Source organism: Leptinotarsa decemlineata, unplaced genomic scaffold, assembly GCF_025532065.1.
Source record: "Leptinotarsa decemlineata unplaced genomic scaffold, Ldec_3_MD MMD2_tig00026354_RagTag_RagTag, whole genome shotgun sequence".
Taxonomy (NCBI): domain Eukaryota; kingdom Metazoa; phylum Arthropoda; class Insecta; order Coleoptera; family Chrysomelidae; genus Leptinotarsa; species Leptinotarsa decemlineata.
The window spans coordinates 873480-894933 of NW_027412702.1; the positions used below are offsets into that span (position 1 = coordinate 873480).

General features: G+C 33.8%; 1 protein-coding gene and 2 non-coding genes across 3 annotated transcripts in view; 1 reads left to right on the forward strand and 2 right to left on the reverse strand.

Moving 5' to 3' along the window:
• The window catches only part of Orco (Odorant receptor co-receptor), a 32143-nt gene extending 27638 nt beyond the window's left edge, over positions 1-4505 (reverse strand). The window contains exon 1 of the mRNA XM_074184076.1: positions 4343-4505. The gene's annotated coding sequence lies outside the window, so the exon portion shown is untranslated. The remainder of the gene's footprint in view (positions 1-4342) is intronic.
• A 6550-nt stretch (positions 4506-11055) lies between these two features.
• TRNAH-GUG (transfer RNA histidin (anticodon GUG)) lies at positions 11056-11127 on the reverse strand. Its single transcript has one exon. It is a non-coding gene; the product is annotated as a tRNA-His (tRNA).
• Positions 11128-21103: 9976 nt separating this feature from the next.
• Positions 21104-21175, forward strand: TRNAH-GUG (transfer RNA histidin (anticodon GUG)). The gene has a single exon. It is a non-coding gene; the product is annotated as a tRNA-His (tRNA).
• Positions 21176-21454: the final 279 nt, after the last annotated feature.

The window sequence follows — 21454 nt, forward strand, 5'->3', positions numbered from 1 at the left end:
ATTGATTATTGATGCAGAATGTCCGTTCACGCTTGTTCGTTCTTGTTCGCTCGGGCTCGCTTTTTTGGCGAATACACACTTTAAGAGACAATCAACCAGTCCAAGTGTTTCAATTAGCGGAATACTGGGAAATACATCTTGGACATCAAATGATATTAATTTTGCGTTATCAGGAAGGATCACGCTTTTGATATTATCCACTAATTGATAAGAATTTATTATACTAAATTAAGGTATAGTTATGAATTTCATAAAGATTTTTGAGATTTTTACAGTGGGTGCCATTACAAATGACATCACAGGTCTAATCGGAAAATTGGTTTTGAGTGATTCAATTCCCCAGAACTGTTTATTGGTCAAACAGGGAGAACATTTTCCCAAAGAAATAAAGGAAATAAAAGTAGTTTTGTGAATAGAAAGACCAATTCCACATTTGTTAACCACCTTTTAGCAGAAGGACAATAGTTTAATCATGAATACGACGTGTTACATTCAGAAGAGAAGAGTTTGAAACTCAATCTTCTAGAATGTTTCGAAATCAATAGATTCAGGAATTCGGGTGATTCACTGAACGATCAATTAGAATTGAATAACTCCCTGTTACTAAATATTTTTTCAAATGTGGAAACTGGGGCATAGGCTCAGGTAACTTAATTCATTACAAACTTAGGTAAAAATCAAGGTACTTGAAACATAGGTACTTCTAATTGTAAAACTAGATATATCAAGCATTGAATATATAGAATATTGTCAGTGAAGACACGCCCGAAGAAGTCATTGTATGGCGAAACACGTGTTGCGTTTTTGTAAAATTGTTTAGTGAAAAATCTCACAGTGTTTTTTCAATACGTTAGTTATGGATTTTCAAGTATCGACCAATTCCATCATATATTATTAAACCTTCCAGGACCAACGAAAACTTTATTGAACTAAATAATGCGTAGGTACATATAAAACCAGTTTGTTTCAACAAATCCTTTCTCGACGTAATTCAATGCATTCCAATGGGTGCGAGGTTTTTAGATACATAGAGAATTGCTATGGCAGGGAACCCATTATACAAATATATAAAGAATAAATCAAAAATATACATTAACGGTGCAAACGTTTGGCTACAAGGGTGACAAAAAATGTTGAAGAAGATTTGTGAAACTCCTTCCGAAACAGCTGCATGACAGTGGTGGTATTACTAAATTGAACAATAACAATGTTTTTTCTAGAAAAGCAAATAGTTTGCTTGCAATATTTCATATGATATATTTAGAATTGAAAAATACACCATATATATAGAAAAAGAAATTGAAACTGGTTATCCGATGAGTTTGTTAACCTCACTCATACTGAATATACACAAGATGAAAGTAACGAGAAGAATGTCTCAATTTGAATATAAAACCAAATAATAATTAGAGGACTATATAATATTAAGGCATCAAAACAGACGTATTTATTCAACTCGAATAAGAAATGAATATACCTGTCTAGGTATGTCTGACTCAACTAAACATATTTTTCGATATATTGAATTCCATACCTGTTAATGGAATTATGTCAGTAATGAAACACCAAGGCGATATGAATGGTGTAGTTTTTACGACAGCAAGCAAAGGTTAGATAGTTACAAGATTTTTTATTAACACAAAACTTCAAACAACCTCAAAACTGACGAAATTCAATACAATCTTTGAACCCCTTTTTTTCTTCTTTGGGGGTGGAAATTCCTGATTCACTTTCTTGGTGCTCATTTACGCTATACAAAGAACCTACCTGCAGTAGCTTCAGCTGTACCTTGATAGCAGGCAATAGCTACTAATTCATATTTTCACTTCAAAAATACAGTAATTAAAAAATATACCAACTGAACTGAGTACTGAGAATCGAATTATATCACCTACAAAAAAATCGCAAAATCAACACATCGTCCCCCGTCGTCTTATAGTAAACGCGACGCATAATGGATTACTGCGTTGCGTCAAGTTAATTTTATCGTGATAACTTTTAATGATTCGTCCAAATTACTTAGTGTAAAAGACAAAGTTTATCTATACTGAATACTTAAAACGAAAATTTTCATCATTTTTTATATGAATTTGACAGATATTCTAAATTGTGCATTGTAAAAAAAGTATCCAATTTAATTGTATTTATAGCTCAGTATTTTGCATATATACCACCACATAAGAGGTAGATATATGCTATCGCGGACCTTGATTTAGAACTAAAGTGAGTTTCAAAAAATTTGCCCCATAGGGTAAAATTTTTTATTATTGCATTTGTCAGAAAATTTTATTCCTGATAAAAATTGGTGCATTGCGGGAAACTTGAATTTGAGTTGTCAAAATTCTAAATTTTCGAACAAGGTACATGAGAGAACGAAAAATAGAAATTTTGATTGAAAAGGTTTATTTAGAAGAGTTGTTTGAATTTGAAAACAATATTCAGATTTGAAATCATAGCCATCTACGTAATGAAATAATCAATTTTTCATGGTTCTACCTCATATGCACCCTCATATTACTACAATATGCACCCTCATATTACTATAGTAATATTTCAATGCGTAGTTTAGTTCAATTTATTATTCGAACTAGTATACCAATATTTGTTGAAAATGGTTTTAAATTTTACTATTTTTTTGTAAAATTGATATTTCACTCTGTATGTATGTCCACAATAAATATCAGTATGATTTAATGACAAGAAATAACTGACTAAATTGATTATTGCTGAACAATTAAGTAATACAAATCTGTAAGTTTACGATCACTTTAATCATAGTGTTACCTCAAAGGGCAGTCCTAATTTACATATTAAACATAAATAAAAACCAAATTACAATAACTTTTAGAAACCTGTGTAATAAATCAATAATTTTCACGTGTCTTCTTCCTTCGATCTCTCAACATTTTATTATTCGTGCACAAAATTCTTGATTGACATTTTCTAAAAAAGATTTGTGTAACTTAATTGTTCAGCATTAATTAATTTAGTCATTATTTTTTGTCATTAAATCATACCTACTGATAGTTATTATGGACATATATACAGAGTGAAATATCAATTTTGCACCAAAAAACTAGTAAAAATTCAAACCATTTTCAACAAACATCGATATACTAGTTCAAATAATAAATTGGACTGAATTTCACATTGAAATATTATTATAGTAATATGAGGGAAGCGCCTAAGGTGCATATGATATACAAGTACCTACTCTTTATGAGGCTAGAATCATAAAAAAATATTTTTTTTGTTTTGTTACGTAGGTGGCTGTGATTTCAAATCTGAATATTATTTCCAAACAAATTTTCCTAATATTTTTTTTTAAATGTCGAAAATACACACCACAAATGTACACCATTCGGAAATTTAAAATTTTGACAACTCAATTTCAAGTTTCCCGCAATGCACCAATTCTCATCAGGAATAAAATTTTCTGACAAATGGATGATAAAATAGATTTCCATGTGGTGCAAACTTTTTGAAACTGACTGTATTTAAGATGAACAATATTATGGTACATTATCTGCATGTAACTCCAGTGGCAGCGCACGGACCAGGGAGCAAGAATTACTAAATACTTATAGTTATATTATGACCAACTTTCACATTTATATTCATATAGATATAGAATATAGATAATGTGCACATGGATATCAATTATACCATATTATTCACGTTATTTTCATACTGAACCAGACAAAAAAACAACTATGATAAAAGTGGAATTCGAAGCAATACTGGCGTATTGCACATCGTGTTTTTGCTAATGTTCTAGATTGCTGCTTGAAAATCAATAAGAAAGCATGTAAGTTCCATTATGTATACTGGTCTCATATGTTTCTGAACTCTTTTGTGAAATTACATTTTTCGAAAACAATTGCTTAGTTGCAGTTATTATCGACACCACTGGCAGGTTTTTTGGTAAAAACAGTGAGAAGATTATTTTCATAATTGAAATAATGGAAACCTTTTGAGAATCATATTTTCATGATGAACAAGTTCAGTTACAAAACTGTTTTTGAAATTGAAAATGAGGCTATTGTTTCCCTTGAAGATAATGAACATAGCGTTTTCCAAAATCAAGCACTGAATATGAAGAAATATTCTAGGAAAAAAAAAGTCCAATGAAAACATTCACCCTCAAAACAGAAGAGCAATACTCTTTTTGATATTGGTATTATCGGATGGAAAACTATTCTCACTGGAGCGATTCAAATCAGTTACTAGCAGATCAACTATCGATGAAGCAGGTGGACCATGAACCATTCAAGTTTTACAGAAAAGTTGAATTTATTTGATTCTGAAATATTACATTACTAGCTGGAAAAAATATACTTGCCTTGGAAGGATATGCAATCCACAGAAAATTCCAACAAAACCTCAAAGACTAGACATTATTGAGCACAAAACCACAGCACTTCTATCGCATCTCAGAACCAAAAATTGTAGATAATTATGAATCTTTGGAATTACAATTCAACCCACCTGTCTTAGTAACTGATAGCCAAGAAGATCCAAAACGAGTAGGAACTCCTTTTCGCAAAACGAAAACCTCGTGGACCAATCAGATATTGCCTCTTTCTGAAAGTAGGCGGGATTTATGACGTGACCAGCTGCTATTCTATTCCGTAGCAAAATCCTCCCTTGTAATACGAGATGTTCTGTATAATTTTACTCGAACTTCCTCAATAATTCATTTCATTCAATATTCATGCCCCAGAAACGATGAAAGTCTCTAATGACAATTCAATAAAAAAAATTCTAAATGATTGGGTTGATCCACTGGTAGGAATAAGCTCACCCATATTGATTTCATCAAAGTACTTGACATTTAGAGGAGAAATAAGCGACATTGACTGAAGGGACATTTCTTGGTCAAGTTTGAAGTTACATTTTACATAGTTTTACTATTATATTTTCAAAGTCCATGCTCAAATACGCTCCATGACTTTCAAATATTTATATATTAGGCATTATTAATTTATTCATCTTAGATATATTCTTGAATATTTAAGTCAATCTAGAAACCTGAAGAAAGAACATAAAAAAGAGATTTTGTTGTAGAGGAAACATATTTGAGGTTGTCTAAAGGCGTTTGATTTTTCTATCACTTGAATTAACCTCAGCGAGGTGAAAAATGTATTACAAGCTATTTTGAATAATTTGCAAAGACTTTCAGTAATGCCTGTTGCAATAAATAAAAGTCTCACTTTCAAAAACGGCTCCAAAATTGGATCCGAAAAAGATATTGAAAAGTTGAAGGTCACAATTATGAGGTTAATTTGGATGGTATATTTGGCCGACTTGGATCGATCCATCGGTCAAAAAATTGTACAAGTTCAATTTGGTTTTGATTTGTAGCAATCCTCTTCTGAACAGAAGAGGAAGTTAACCGTGGTACCTTCATTAGCACTGTTTTGAAGTTAATTTACCATCCTAACATTCATTTTCAGCAACACGTATAAACCAATGTATAATAAGCACAAGTAAATTCTCGATGGATAAACAGTAAAAATGAAAATTGAGGAAAAATGATGATGTTTGAATAACAGGGAAAAAAATGGTTTCCGACCACGCTAGTTCAAAATGTTTTGATTGTTAGTATGCAGAATCGTCTTCGGGTGATGACTGAGCTATTGCATTTGGTTTAAGACCATTTAATGGTAATCTGAATACTCACCTCTTTTTTTCTACTCCCAGTTTTTCGATTCCATGCACCCTAGTCCGAGTTCTCTCTTGATAAGATCCATACATCGAGAATTTCCACATCAACTGGACTGAATGCGTCATCCTTCAATATGATTGCAGCTTTTGAACTCATATTTGCAAATGCAAACTATCAATGACCAGTTTTGTCATCGTTTGCGTTTAGGTTGGTGATGATACGTTTAGTGTGATTTGATTTGAAGTAGGTTTTAATGTTACAATGGAACTCAATTCTTCTCATTCCAATTCTCATCGTTATCCTCATTCTTCAGTCCTCTAACGTGAGAAAGAGATAGCCCTGGATGCGACAATTTCTCTTCTTTGTTGTCTTGTGACGAACATGTATTTTACCAGCTTTTTGAAGTAACCATTTTTTTAAAGATATTTTTCGTTGTTGCCTGGTTTCTTCCCTCGTATTGCAGAGGCTGAATGTACACACGATTAGGATTTGAGGTCGCCTCCATAAGCGAATACTAGAAAAACATCTAGAGAAGGAAAACAAGTGAACCGTGAATAATGGTGGATGTTAGGAACTTCCAATGAAATATCAAGTGGTTCGAAGCTGAAATAAAAATGATCACTGGTGTGAAATGAAATTCAGAGAAGCTGCACACAAGTTGAATAATTAAGTTCCTAGGCAGGTCAATATGAAGATCACCTGTAAGGAACTCAAGAAGGAAAACATGCTGATGTTCACTAAACCAAAAAGCTTTGAATGACCCACAAATAATTTTGAAATACCAGCTACCGAAGACTATTGAGGATACTGAAAGTTGAAACATCGTTATTCACATTGGTTCTGATTTGGTTCTGGGTTTTAGTTGCTTTGAAGTGAAAGACAGAGGACCGCTTTAGTAGCCTGGATATTTATGAATTGAATATTCAGTCGATTCTATAGATGACGTTTTCGTAAGCGGCAACAGTCGAGCCCAGCAATGCATTTATGGTACTGTAGTACCGACTAGTTTACCTTTGTTATTCATGGATTGAGTCTTATGTCGATGTGATCACTTTTACTTCATATCATTCATTGTCCATCCCATTTATCAATTGATTTTCATATCAAAACACAATCATTTGTTTCGTTTATATACAAATCAACATTATAATATTTTCGAATTTTATAGTCAGTGTTTACTTCTTTTCATTCAAGTTATTTTTCTTCTTGAGTATCTCCTCTTGAATGTCTGAAAATAGTTTTGTTTTCTCGATTGCATTTCATCCACTTCTGTTCCAACAACTGATTTTGAATTGTCATTCATTATTTAACTTCCCTACGACCTTGAAATATGCTTTCAGGAAATATAATACAGTTATAATATATGTCAATAAATATCCAATTTCCTCATTTGATTAGGAATGATTCGAATATGACCCTGAATCATCCACAATAAATAACATATAATTTTTATGTTAGAATTTGAAATCATCCATTTTGATAATTGTCGATTGACAGTTTGATCAGTGTAATGAATACTTCAGGTAATAATTTCACTGACAACCTTCCATCAAAAAGATTTTTTCTGTGTAACTCAATATTTACCTACTCTGTTCTAATAAATATATTATCTAAAATTGATGACTCAAGTTACCATGCGGAGCTGGGCTTATAAGTAGATAATATAGTATGGATAGTTATAAAATTATAACACTCATTGAAAATATGTAATAATTTACGTAAATCAAATGAAAAGTGGATGGACAACTTATAACTGGTGACGATCTGAAATCAAGCAATTTTAAATAAGTAATCCCAACGACTCCCTTCTCGAAGTCACTTTCCATAACATCCACAATGATCTCAAGCAATATGCTTTCAACATATACGGGGTCTCTCAAGAACGTCTGTTGAAAAACAGAACCAAGAAATTGCTTTCTGTCTCTGCAGATTTTACTTCGAAAATACATTTGAATACAACGATATTCCGAAAATGCACATTAGTCTGTTCTGTTCTGTCTATTTTTCCGTTAATCAGCTGTCGCCCCCATACGAACGACAACCCTCAGAAGTTGAGAAACTTGTGCGAGCTAAGGACTAACGAGGTCTTACCTTTTAACGTGTGATTAGTAAATGCATTAACACAACAGTTTGCTGAACCGTAATATATGGACATATGAACACATAAAAAACATCAATAATAAATGTGTTTGGTGAATTTTACTAGTTTAGACTTCCATTGTGTAATATGATGTACCCGTAATATGATTTGGAATCTCTGAAAGAACAGATAAAATAAAAAAAATCTGCTTATTTTTGTTTTACTGTTATTTTACTTCACGTTTTATGGCTAAATATATTTTTTTCCCTGAGAACGAAACATAAGCACTACAGAAAAAAAACCTTAAGGCGTTCTGAGAGCAGTGCCTGTGCGAAAGTAGTTATTGACATTGGATATAAATCGCTGGAGATTAAGTTCATTTGGAAAAACTTTCTCGAAACGTTCATTCCACATAAACGCAGTTCTCCAAATGAGATAGTGAAACTCGAGGTATACTGAGTCGAATCTCAAAACGATAAGCAGCCACAGTCCGTCGCGTATTCTTGATATGTACCGCCCTTGGTGGAATCAAATGTGCCAAGTCACTTGAACTTCTTCGATTTTTCAGACTATCAAGGTTGCAAGTGATGTTCGCGTCTCCAATCAGGTAGATGCCTCTTTTCTGGATGGAGAACAGCAGCTTCAGGGTATGCTAAGTGGCAGAGCTCCATATATGAGAACAATACTTCAAAAAGTCTGATCTGAGCTTTATAAAGCATCAAAAGTTACTGAGGTGTGTACAGTTTTTTTGGTTCGGAACAGTGTTCCAAACTTTTAAGGAGCAGCCTTTACAATTTCAGTGACATTTGTGCCAAGACATATTGGTGCCCATTTCAGCCCCCAACACACTTATCGAAGCAGAAAGCGAAATTGCCTGTCCTGGCATTATTATATCAGGTTCTGAGACATTTATCTTTTTGGATAAAACATATGCCTGAGTTTTTGTAGCATTGAAAGAAACCTGTTTACTCTCACCCCAATTCGAAATAACTTCTAGATTCTCATTAATATATGCAACCTCCTGCTGCCAGTAAAGATGTGCATCCACAGCCGATGTCCTGGAGTTCAAATGAAATGACGGGACAATTGTGCAGTCGTCAGTAAAACTATATATTGGATTTTTCGTTTCATTCAATAGGTCGTTGATATACAATTAATATCGAGAGTTGGAGACAATATGTATCGCTGGGGAACACCAGCGTTGATGGTGAAAGTATTCAACAGATATCCATCGTGCACTTACAGCAAACGTTTTATCAGGAAGCTGGAGAGCCATACACGAAAATGATCCGACAAGCCATAGCATCGAAGTTTGGCCAGCAAACGGTCAAATGCCTTAGAAATATCAAGCGTAACGGCTGTTGACTCTCCATGTTCTTCGAATGCGATATTCCAAATATAGGTGACATACGATAGAAAGTCGCCTGTTGATCTATGTTTCCGAAAGCCATATTGGTGATCGCTCAAGATTTTAAAGACTTTTAAAGATTTCTCTTGCCCCATTTGGGAGCAGACTGAACACGAGCAATATTTCAACAAGAAGGAGAAACCCCTTTCTTATAAGACAAGTTGAAAAGTCTGCAAACACTGGGGCGAGTTCATTTGCGCCCTTTTTAAGTACGATGACGGGCCAGACGCCAGCAATATTAAGCTGTTTAAAAATTCGCCTGACTAGATGTTTTTGGAATTTTCGGCATTGTGGATTCTAGTGTGGAAATAGTGAGTGGTGCCTTTCCTAGAAAACAGACTGTAGAGTGGGACGCAACTTTTTCAGCTATAGTTGATTCGATTTTTTTATGGCTGTTTCTGCAATTGAACCATTCGCTTGTGTTAGTGGTAAAATTGTGGGTTTTGTAAAGTTTAGATCAACAGCTTTAGCTACCGACCAGAAGAATCTAGACCTGTTGGGATTGGCCAGCAGTTTATCCCTAATTCTCTGATTGTGAAGGTCTTTGCTTTCATTTTTTCTGAATTTGAAGCGTTTGTAACCATCAACAAACCTAGTTTGGTTCTCGGCACTGGGATTTTTGCGCCACTGCCCGTAGGCGAGATTTTTGTAGGTGACAGCTTTCTCCCGATTTTTGTTGAACCAAGGTTTGCCGTTTGAAGTTTCATTGAAAAAAGGATATATGCATCCATGGATGATAGAATAACTTCCGTGACTTCAGAAGCACCAGTTGATGGATCATTAGAGCTGAAACAAACATCTAGTCGGGGAAAATTTTGGAAATTGTTTTAATGATCCTCCCACTCCGCAGATCTCTAATGCCAAACTTTGCGCGGTTTAGAATGTTCTCCAGTATTTATCTAGAATCTAGAAGACTAAATTTATACCTTATCCTCCATCACGGTCAGGAATCCTGGTTGGCTCATTTATAATCTGAGTAACTCCGCTGCTTATTACAAAAACCTCAGCTTTGTGACCTTGTTCGTCGTTAATATTTGAAAATTTGTGTCATAAATGTTATTTTTTATCAGCTATTCATTTTGATTTTCTTATTTTATTTGTTCTTCCAGAGATTTCAAATCATATTACGAGTATCTATATCATATTAGACAATGGAAGTCCAAACTAGTGAAATTCGTCAATAATAAATACAAGGGTATGAATTAAAATTCTTGAAGAATTTTGTTCTGTATCTTCTTCAGAGCATAGAGAAAATGAACAAATTTTACTTAAAATATATGTGCTGAAAAAATGACTGATTCATTCGAGTCACTAAAATTCAATTGCTCTTGGAGTTTTAATTTTTGTAGTCACTGAAAATTCACAATCACCCAGCTGCATACTATTGAAAAAATAATAGAAAAAGTTTAGTCGTTCCTTAGTGCAATACTGTAGTGCAATACTGTAGTAATACGTGCACTATGCATGACAATGTTTTGGTACACTCTGTTGCTTGTATGGACAAAGTATAAGAGACGCACTGTATGTTATAACATTGCTAGGATAGATAGTCAAAACCTTGACCTGAATCTCGAAATTTCGGCTTCGACTCGACATTCCGAGTTGAAAGTCAAAATTTCGAGTTTGAAGTCAGAAAATTGCTGCGCTCAAAAATGAGATGAATGATCCAATGTGCAGGTGGATAAATTAATTGTTTCAGAGTATGCCTGTAGTGAAGACATAATGAGATGGGGAGCAAGGGGCTATCCTCAGAAGGGTATACTGCAGGAATATACTGCAGCATAACTTTCGAAGCTAAAATATTAAATTTTTTTCAGTTTATAATTTTGTCAATGAAAAATTAATAACGGACCTACATTCTACGAAAAGACCATAATGATAATAAAAAAACAAATCTCCTGCCGTGACCAGGATTCGAACCTGGGTTACCACGGCCACAACGTGGGGTCCTAACCACTAGACGATCACGGCTATCGGAGATTATATCATTATTTCACATTCGAAATTTCAAACAATTCTCGTGATCTAGATTCGCTCAAGAAGTGTATCTTACAGTCACTTTGTTAATGGAGCGTGTCGAAATTGAATTCAGTTATTCCAAACTCAACGGAACGAGTGGCAACGTCACTCAGCAACGTCAGTATCAGAAGAGAAGAAAATTAAGTCAGTTGATCTGAAAATCAAGAATCTGAATTAGGCGACTTAAAGTTTGTACATCTGTGTAAGACATTTCATCAAACATAGAGGTACTTTAATATTGAAAATGATAACTTTATCTTATACGGTTAGTCCAGATTGAACAAAAATTCAAGAGAAATCAGGAAGAATGGTGGACAGTTGATATTGAACTTATTTACTGGATATCTTTTGAAGATCCATGATGATATCGACATAATTTTCACAAACGGTGTTAGCGAAACGCGTCTAGAAATAAAAATGTTTATTCAATTCAATTCAAATATACTTTATTGTCTGAAGAATAAATTCTTATAGACGAAGCCTTTTGCGAAATATAAATAACATATAAATGAAATCACAGAAGTATCACAAAAGTAAAATCATTAAAAGTGATAACATGAATTGAAAAGAGACATGTAAATAACAATAACCTAATACAAACGTTCAGGATATAAGAACATGGTCAATAAAATTGAATGAATCAATTTAAACTACCTGAATTGAATCAAATCAATAAAATACCGTGGATATTACAGTTAGTCCAGTCAATTAAAATTATCATCGTAGAATTCTGCTAAGCTATAATAAGGTCTCACAGAAAGCAAGTCTTTCAACTCTTTCTTAAGAGCCCTAAGGTCATTTATAGTTCTTCTAGCCTGATGAAGGTGATTGAACATTTTGAGACGGTTGTAAATAATGGAATCTTCAACTATGGTCGAAGAAGGCAGCGGTAATTTGAAACTGAATCTTTGCTTGGTTTGATACATTGGCTCGTCCAAGTTGTTAAACAAGACCCTATTTCTGAAGAGGAGGCAGATTGTTTCATATATAAATAATGAGACCACAGTTAGGATTCTGTTAGAGGCAAAAAGAGGCCGACAAGACTCCCTAGGCTTGGCTTTGCATACGCATCGTATTGCAAGTTTTTGTATCAGTAATACTGGTTGAAGGCATGTGGTAGAACACACACCCCATCAGGATTCAAAAAGGGAATGATAAACCATTCTAGCTTCTGCAGATCCGAGCTTAAATGCAGTTACTCGTATTGCATAACATCCAGAGGAGAGCTTGGATTTCAAAGTATCTACATGTTTGTTGAATTTTAAATTATTGTCAATGAACAAGCCATATAATTCAGAAGTTGGTACGTTTGTCATTTATGTTGGAATAAACATAAAGAAACATAAAGAAATGAAAATATGGCATCGGAAGTGTTTTTTTGCTTTTGGAAGCCACCAATCACTTATTGTTTTGTTTTCATTTAGAAAACAATGTAGTCTTGTTTTAACTAATTTTTCTATTAATTTAGCCATTGCAGAAATTGGAGAAATTGGACGAAGACTTGATGGACCATTGATGACTTCTCCGTTAGGCAGTACTAACACAATCGACTTCTTCAAAAAAACTGGAAAGATTCCTTCTCTAAATGAATCATTTATTAGAATGAACGAATGAATATTATAATGAAAATAGTGGCATCATCATCATGGAGAGTGTTATTGATTTATTTCCATCAAGTAACGGGTTAGTCCATTCATGATTCATATTTTGAAGAATTATGGTTCAGATTTTGAGGTTAAAAATAATTTCTGTCCATTATCAATAACAAAGAACTGTTTTCAAATTTCAACAGGTTACGAACAATGAAGTAGTCAATTATTATGTGATACTCATTCCAGGACCTTGAAAATGAAGAGATCCACTAATGTGGATCAGGAGGAAGCGGTAGCATCTATAACAGTCGAGCATGCATGTCTTCATTTCATTTGCATTTGCTGTAGTCGTATCGTATCGGGTTTCGCCCAATATCAATGGCTGTTATCCTAATCACTGCTTCTGTTTATACGATCAATATTTCTCAATCATTGATAAGTCGAAATTCTGCTGTAGCGAAATTTTTTGCACAAATTAAAGCATCATCATAATTTATCATGCCATCAACTTAACAAATCCAACTCGCATTCTATTTATATTACAAAACCAAATCAGGAGTATTTATTAAGTACTTATGAACCAATTTGGAACAAGAAAATTTATTTTATCATAATGAACTTGGATGGCATTTCAAGTTGTGTCTACGATTTTCAATGCGGCTAGCACTCGTTGGAGCATTTTCTGTGAAGGGTGTAGAAAATGCCGTTTATTTTTGGGTAGAAAATAATCCAGAGCATGTCGTGAATGAATTTTATGGGAGCAGTGAAATTTGTGTTGAGTGGTTGAGAATTATTTTTTTCTGTTAATAAAGAGACCGTCATCGTGAATAATTAGGAAGGTCAGCTTTCCGGAACTAATCTGGAATGCCTAAATGATCAAATGATCAACTTTTGCCATTGTTTTCAATTAAGTTTTAGAAGGATGACATGCCATGGCTGAAGCATTGTTCATGTGAATTCCAAACAAACTTCAACCCATGAAGATATTCTCTTCTGAAGTACATGTTTGGAAGGTACCCATTCTTTATGATTATATATGTCATACAGAAATTACATCGTTATCATTTCTCATTCGACAAAAACATAATAAAGCTTTTCTGATGAACTTCGATATCTTTTAGAACATTTATCTCAAAATAAAAATTGCATTTTAGTGTGTAGCTTAGGTTAGGTCAAGTCCAAAGTGAGAGGGTATATTCGACCCTCCACCGCAACCCGCAAGGATTCATTGTTGCTCACACCTATTCACACTCGACAAAATAATCCCGACTTCTCAATGAAGCCGATTAGTTTGTTTGATTAGTGGTCTTCCAGGTCTTTCAGGCCCGCGGTTTCACCCGCGTAGAATTTGGTTTGTCACATTGCATTTCGTGACAGACCATTTCAAACAAATAGTAACAATATTTTTTTATCAACTCAAAACTTCAGGTTTCCAACTTCAAAACTGATGAAAACAATTCAGGCGTGGAAAAGTGAAAAACAAAACATCATCCATTCATCCATCACCACAAACTTTACACATTCATAATATTAGTAGAAGTAGGATTAGTAGGATTTCCAATGGATTTCATTCTAATCCTTTCAGTTTTTATTATTAAAAGCTTTTATTTAACTTGACTTGTATGTTAACAAATTCTGCAAGTTTAATTTGACCCACTCCCGGCATTCGATTGACCTGAAATTTTGCATGCTGGTCCAGAATCGATGACAATGCATGTTAATCATAAACGTGACCTGATGCTGCCGTCAGGATCGGCTCCGTACGAGAGATCTCCTCAGCAGTAAATAGCAGGGACACGAAATTTTGTGTACGCATTCGTTTATCATAGGCAGTTGGTAGGCCCACCATGAAATAGATGCAACATACAGGGTTGGCTTCAATGAAAAAATATTTTTCTAGAAAAAAAATTAAATCAAGCTTTCACCTTTAAATACCTACTTCCCAACTCTAAAAAGAAGACAATAAATGGTATAATACGTTGTAAGAACCCATATTCATTTGCATTGTAAAAAATATCATCATCTACTACCTTCTAAGTTTCCAGAGTAAGAGGGTCCATCTCGCAATGTGAGCAACAGGCACGAGAGGCATACCATGACTTGTGTAATTTGGTGATATAGGGGTCATTAGCATTGGTTCCTTAAGTTTTTCTGTTGAAGGACTCTCCGTTTTATAAATGGACTTTCGTATTGATCGATAACTATCGATTGAAACTGAAAAATATAAAATGAAATAATGATAAAAAACGTTTGAAACAAACTTTTATTTTAGTTCCCCAAAAAAGATCAGAATAAAATTTTAAATCACATTAACCACATTCATTTATGACTTTACAGAATTGGAATTATAATAAAAGCTTGTCGCGATGCCTAGAAGAAATCTCTACATATTCAGTCAGATGGAATTTAAATCAAGAAACATTCTGACAGATCAACTAGGTACTGCAATAAATTTCAAACCCGATAAATCCTACGTGTGCAAAAAAATTATTCAAAGTTAAAGTTCCACATCTTAAGCATTTACGGCACTTTTATTTAATTACAAACATTATGAATTGCTTACAAGTTTAGTAGGTGCCTACCTAATTACAAAATTTCTATCACAAATTGAAATTATCGCCACAAACTTTTATTATAATTTCAATTTTGTAAACTCATAAATGAATGTGGTTGATGTGATTTAAAATTTTATTTTGATCTTTTTAGGTCACTTAAATAAAAGCTTGTATTAAAAGTTTTTTATCATTATTTTATTTGCTAATATTGTTTAATATTGTGGGTATCTATTGATTGACTGAGACTCTTACATTAACGTACAGCCTGAGCTATTGAATTTACAATTCTGAAATATGCAGATAGGTTATTTGTATAGCGCAAATGAGCATCAAGAAAAGGAATCAGGAATTTGCACCACTAAGGGGAAAAATTGGGGTTTGAAATTTGTATTGAATTTTATCAGTTTTGAAGTTGAAAACCCGAAGTTTTGTGTTGGTAAAAAAATATTGTAACTATTGGTTTCAAATGGTCTGTCACGAAACTTAATGTGACAAACAAAATTCTACACGGGCGAAGTCGCAGGCAACAAATAGTGTTAAAATATTGAAAAAATGTTTGAGGTGGTGCACCTTTATCACTTATGGGTATGAAAACTATATTTGAACCTATTCTTAGACCTACCGAATATACATATGAAATTTCATAAAAATCGATCGAGCCGTTTCCGAGGTTTATGCCAATTAACACTATGACACACGTAGTAGGGAAACAATGATAATTTTAGAGGTTTCTGATGTGATGTCGTGAATAAACACATTTCTTTGCGCTCAAATTCCAAACGCTGGCTGACCAATACGGGATATATCAAAAAATATATCAACCACAGTATTGTACATCTTTGAAATGTCCTAAAAAAATCCGCCATGATATATATGTTTATCTCACAATAAACCCACAATAAACAGTTGTCATCTTTCACTTCATTTCAAGCAGTACAGCATTGTGCATTTATTTTAAATCAATATGGTTGCGGCGGTATCGGTCGGGGAGCTGGCGGCGCGTCTAAGGCCGTGCTTTGCCTTATAGCACTTTATGATTAGCAGCAACCGCACGCGTTCATATGTATATTTGGTATCAGCATTGCACCTGTGCGAAACCGGGGCGGTTCGCTAGTATCATAAAAATGTCTTTCTTCTAAGACCATGTAAATGAAAACTTGTTTTTCAAAAGGCCTTTCAAAAAATGATTTATTTTATGAATCGGCCGATACATGATAAAAATTCATAATGTATTCGAAAAACACTTTATTGTGAGATATTCACAAAACAGATTCACAAAAACGCAACACGTGTTTCGCTATGCAATAGCTTCTTCAGGCGTGTCTAAACTGAGTAAAATCAATGCTTTATATATATTTTACAATTTGAAGTACCTGAATACTAGGTACGTGAGTTTTGCCTACCCAATTGATTGTGAAAATGTGTACCAGTGTTTGAGAATAAATCGATTGACATTAACATAAGAAAAAGAAAGAAAGTATACAAACTCATTCAATTTTATATATTTGGTTATTCAGTAAATGCCACGAATTCTTGAACCACTACAGAATCTCATTTGAAATGAACTGAAATTATCAGGAAAAAAAGTTAAATGAGGAATATGTGAAAGAATCGAACCATCTTTACAAAATTGGTAGCTAATAAAATTCACATTGCATCACAGTCAATATAACATACATGGGAAAGACAGTTTTTGGCTTTCTACTACTCCATCTTCATACAAAAAAAGGGATGAGGGAATCTTCCAAAGAAAGGAATGAAGTAATCAATTTGAAAATAAGTAACTCTATACATGGATGTGTAGATCATACAAAGAAGTAACTTTCAGACACAAACTGAAAGAAAGTCCTCCTGAAACAACTACTTCCATACAAACATTGAATTAAACGAAAGAAAAACATTCTTTCAAACAAATACTTCCATATGAACACTATACATGCATGATCTACACATCCATGTATAGAGTTACTTATTTTCAAATTGATTACTTCCTTCCTTCCTTTGGAAGATTCCCTCATCCCTTTTTTTGTATGAAGATGGAGTAGTAGAAAGCCAAAAAATTTCTTTCCCAAAAATTAATCACTTCTAAAAATATAACCCCTTCAATTCAAATACAGATAATATCATTTTAAGACCTCAACTGAATAGGCGGATAAACATTCTAACAGATATCCAGGCTGCACTCGAGGTATTGATGAACTTAAAATCAATATTCTGCGATTTTAGAACAAATCGAGACACTTGTTACATGGAAAAAACGGTAAATATGTTGTTTGGGACTTCACTTGTGTGGATACATCAGCAACTTACCATCTTCCTGCTACTTCTGCGAGAGCCGGTGCTGATGCCTCTTCAGGAGAAAGTCCCAAACTATGAAAATATCAGAATTTGGGAAATGATTATTCCTTTCGCCCAATAGCTGTTGAAACTTTTGGTGTTTTTGGATTTGAAGCCTTATTTTTCATAAATGAAATTGAAAAATGGTAACCAATGAAACCCACGAATCAAGAGCCACATCTTTTCTGATTCAAAAAATTAGTATAGTAATCCAAATAGGAAATGCGGTTTCGATTTATGGTACTTTCCTGTTTATAAAAAATTTGATGAAATTCACATGTTTCCTGAAAACCAACTTCATAAAGAAAAGAGGGGTGATAACAGACCACTTTATGGGATTGAAACCAAAGCAAATGTCTCTCAGCAAAATTCTGAGATGGTTTTCTAAGATTTTTTGAATTGTCCAGTAGTAAATTCTTCAGTCAGGACTCTTTGGCTAAATGGGTTGAAAAATATTGGTAACACCTGTTTCATGAACAGCGTAATCCAATGTTTATCAAATACAAGATGGTTATTGGAATATTTGAAAAAGGACGAATTCATAAAAGATTTCATGTATTCAAGAAGTATTTCTAGTATGGAGGGTGCGTTAACCAAAGCGTTTGCAGTAGTTATCAAGGAGTTTTGGTCAGAAGACCCATTTGATAGAGTAGTAAATACAGTCTCCGTCAAAAATCAGATTCAAAGTTTTGCTCCTCGATTCATGGGTAATGCCCATCAAGACGCCCAGGAGTTTCTTCGTTATATTTTGGAAGGTTCACATGAATACGTTAATATAATTAATGAGGAACCTAAACCAATCTTAACGGAGATTGATGAAAAATTGAACGACAGCAGAAATGCACAAGAGTCATGGTTCAAATATTTGAGGATGCATAACTCTAAGATTTTAGATGATTTCGTTTGATCAGTTGAAATCCAGGATGAAATGCACACACTGTGGACACTCATCAGTAACCTTTGATCTGGGATTTATCTCTCTCCATACCACAAAGAACCGACCAATTGAGTTTGTGGCAATGCTTGGATTCGTTCACAAGAGACGAAACTTTGGATGGAAATGAAAAACCGACGTGTTCGAAATGTAAGGAAAGGAGGAAATGCACAAAGTCCTTATCAATCCTCAAGTTTACCCATATTTTTGTAATTCATTTGAAAATATTTTCTCCAACGGAAATTAGAGGCAAATTGAATGTTGTCATCGAATTTCTTCTATAAGGATTAGATATGGACAATTTTGCAGCAGAAAATGTGGCTACTTGTTATTGTAATCTATATGCATCAAAGTGGCACTACTTACAGAGGGCATCATACAGCATACTGCAGACACCTGTATACTGGCACGTTGCACAAATACAACGATTCACACGTGTCACCAATTTCACCAATATCGCTTGTGAGTGAAAAGCATACGTCCTCTTTTATGAAAAGGATGGAACAAAATCGCACCTTTGAGATAACTGAGGGAAAGTTTCTTCATGCTTCTGTACCAATATATTTGATATTTATATTCAAATATGTATTTGTATACCTGATAAGTTGTATTTATATCGTTTCATTATAGTTAATATATTAATTTTGATACTTCGAATGAAATGAATATGATATATTCACTGATTTTATTAATTTTTTTTTGAAATGGTATATTTTTTATTTAGTAAACAAGAGAAAGGAATCTAAAGAAATTAACTTCAAACGTTCAAGCCAGTCTCGAATATACCTACACAGTAGGTTGAATGGACTGACGCCTATCAGAAAACAACCACTTCCCTGGCTAATACCACGAAAAGCGTTGGATTATATCCGACAGGCGTCAGTGCAGGAATCTTCACAGAAAATTTTCTGCATATGGAATTGGCAATACAACTGGAAGAGTCGACCTTCAATTTTGGAACAGGAACACCTGCAGTCTATTCAACCTACTGTGTAGGTATATTTAAGACTGGCTTGAACGTTCAAAGTTCATTTCTTTAGATCCGTTTACTGCCAGTCTTCAAGCATAGCCCACTGGCTAATAAGAAAGAAAGCCAAAACAAAAATTTTTCAATTATTTATGAAATTTTTTGATATTTTCAATATTCCTTCAATTCACTGTTTCAAATATTCACGATTTTTTATTATTTTTCTTGTTTATTGATGTTTTGAATACTTCTGGATATTTTTGATATGATATATGATTCGGAGGTCAAGATCAAAAGTTATCAAAATACTTCATATATGGTCGACAATATAGTTTTCGTTTGTGAGAGAAAATTAGTGGAATTGAGTTCGAAATAGAAGTAGGTGAGGTTCTTATAGTTTGGCATTGTCTGCAGTTGATTGGTGAAAAAAGCTAAACTATGGTCATTATTGTTCTTTGCATCAGAATGGAAAATTCATAAATTTAATTCTACGTTTGCAAAAACGACGAAAGCTGTGCAGAATCAGGCATACATTGAAAAATATAGAACATATTTTTATGATAATATAATATATTAAACTTAGTAGAAATTAGACGAAAGTTATTTTCTTCATTCTATATTTTTATATAGTATCAATTAGTTTTCACACTATACACGTAGTGTGAAGCAACAATAACCCATCGATTTGAATAAATCGAATCATTTTGGAAAAAAAATTGACGAATTATAGCTACATCTGCCATATCATTAATCATTTATTCAGTCAGTTTTGCCAAATCACCAAGGACGGATATAGCATTCTACAACACGTGCAAGTAGTTGAATTGTTTTATCAAAACGTGTGGTCGTTTCGGGCAACGTACCGCGCCCTTTGCCCATTTTATGGTACAAAATTCAACTGACTTAGGAACTGGTCATAGACAACGACGTGTGTCCGCTGAATGGGCTGTGGAACAGTGGGCAACTGACCCTAATTTTCATGCAGAAATCATCCTCATTGATGAGGCTCGTTTCTGGATGAATGGGTATGTGAACGAAGTTGTCAAATTTGGAACGATACCAATTCACATGAGATCCAAGAGTGTCCAATGCATCCCGAAAAATTCAGCCTGATTTATTCGTCAGTCATGGAAAATTGAACGTTTCGAGTAGGCTCTACCCAGATAGGCCATAGCAGACATTTGAACGATGTTACATTTCACATATAATGGCATCAATAGGTCTTTCAAACGAATGAAAAATTTTGATAATATCTCACACATACTTTGTTTTATTTGAATTTGAAAATAGGAAGCGCTTTAGGAAGGACGTTATTCTTTTTTCAACACTGCTAGGAAATTTCTCCAACATTATATCATCCAAGATGACCACCAGGTATATTGATTAATTATTTTGTCTGTTACTTCGAAAGGTGAACGCAAATTATCTCAGTGATTGAACATTAGTTTCGAAACGCATGAATGAGCAACCAACCATTTGAAACACTTCTTGAAGAACAACATGAAAGGTTTGAATTCTGAAATAAACTATATACTTTCCAGCAGCCGTGATCGTCTAGTGGTTAGGACCCCACGTTGTGGCCGTGGTAACCCAGGTTCGAATCCTGGTCACGGCAGAAAGTATATTTTGTTACTAGTATTATTTTCATTCACTTAGCCATGGTCAAAAAATTTCAACAGAATTATTTTTTTTTCGTGGCGCTGTATATCACTGCAAAAACGATTGCAATTCAATGAATTTCATGAAAATGATTGAAGGCAATTTATTTTTCTTGATGAACTTTATTTATATTAACTGGAAAAACATTCTTTCAAAAATCCATTTTTTCATTATATCTGTTATATTATAACTATGAAAATGATTACGTGAAATTATGAAACAACTAAAATTAATT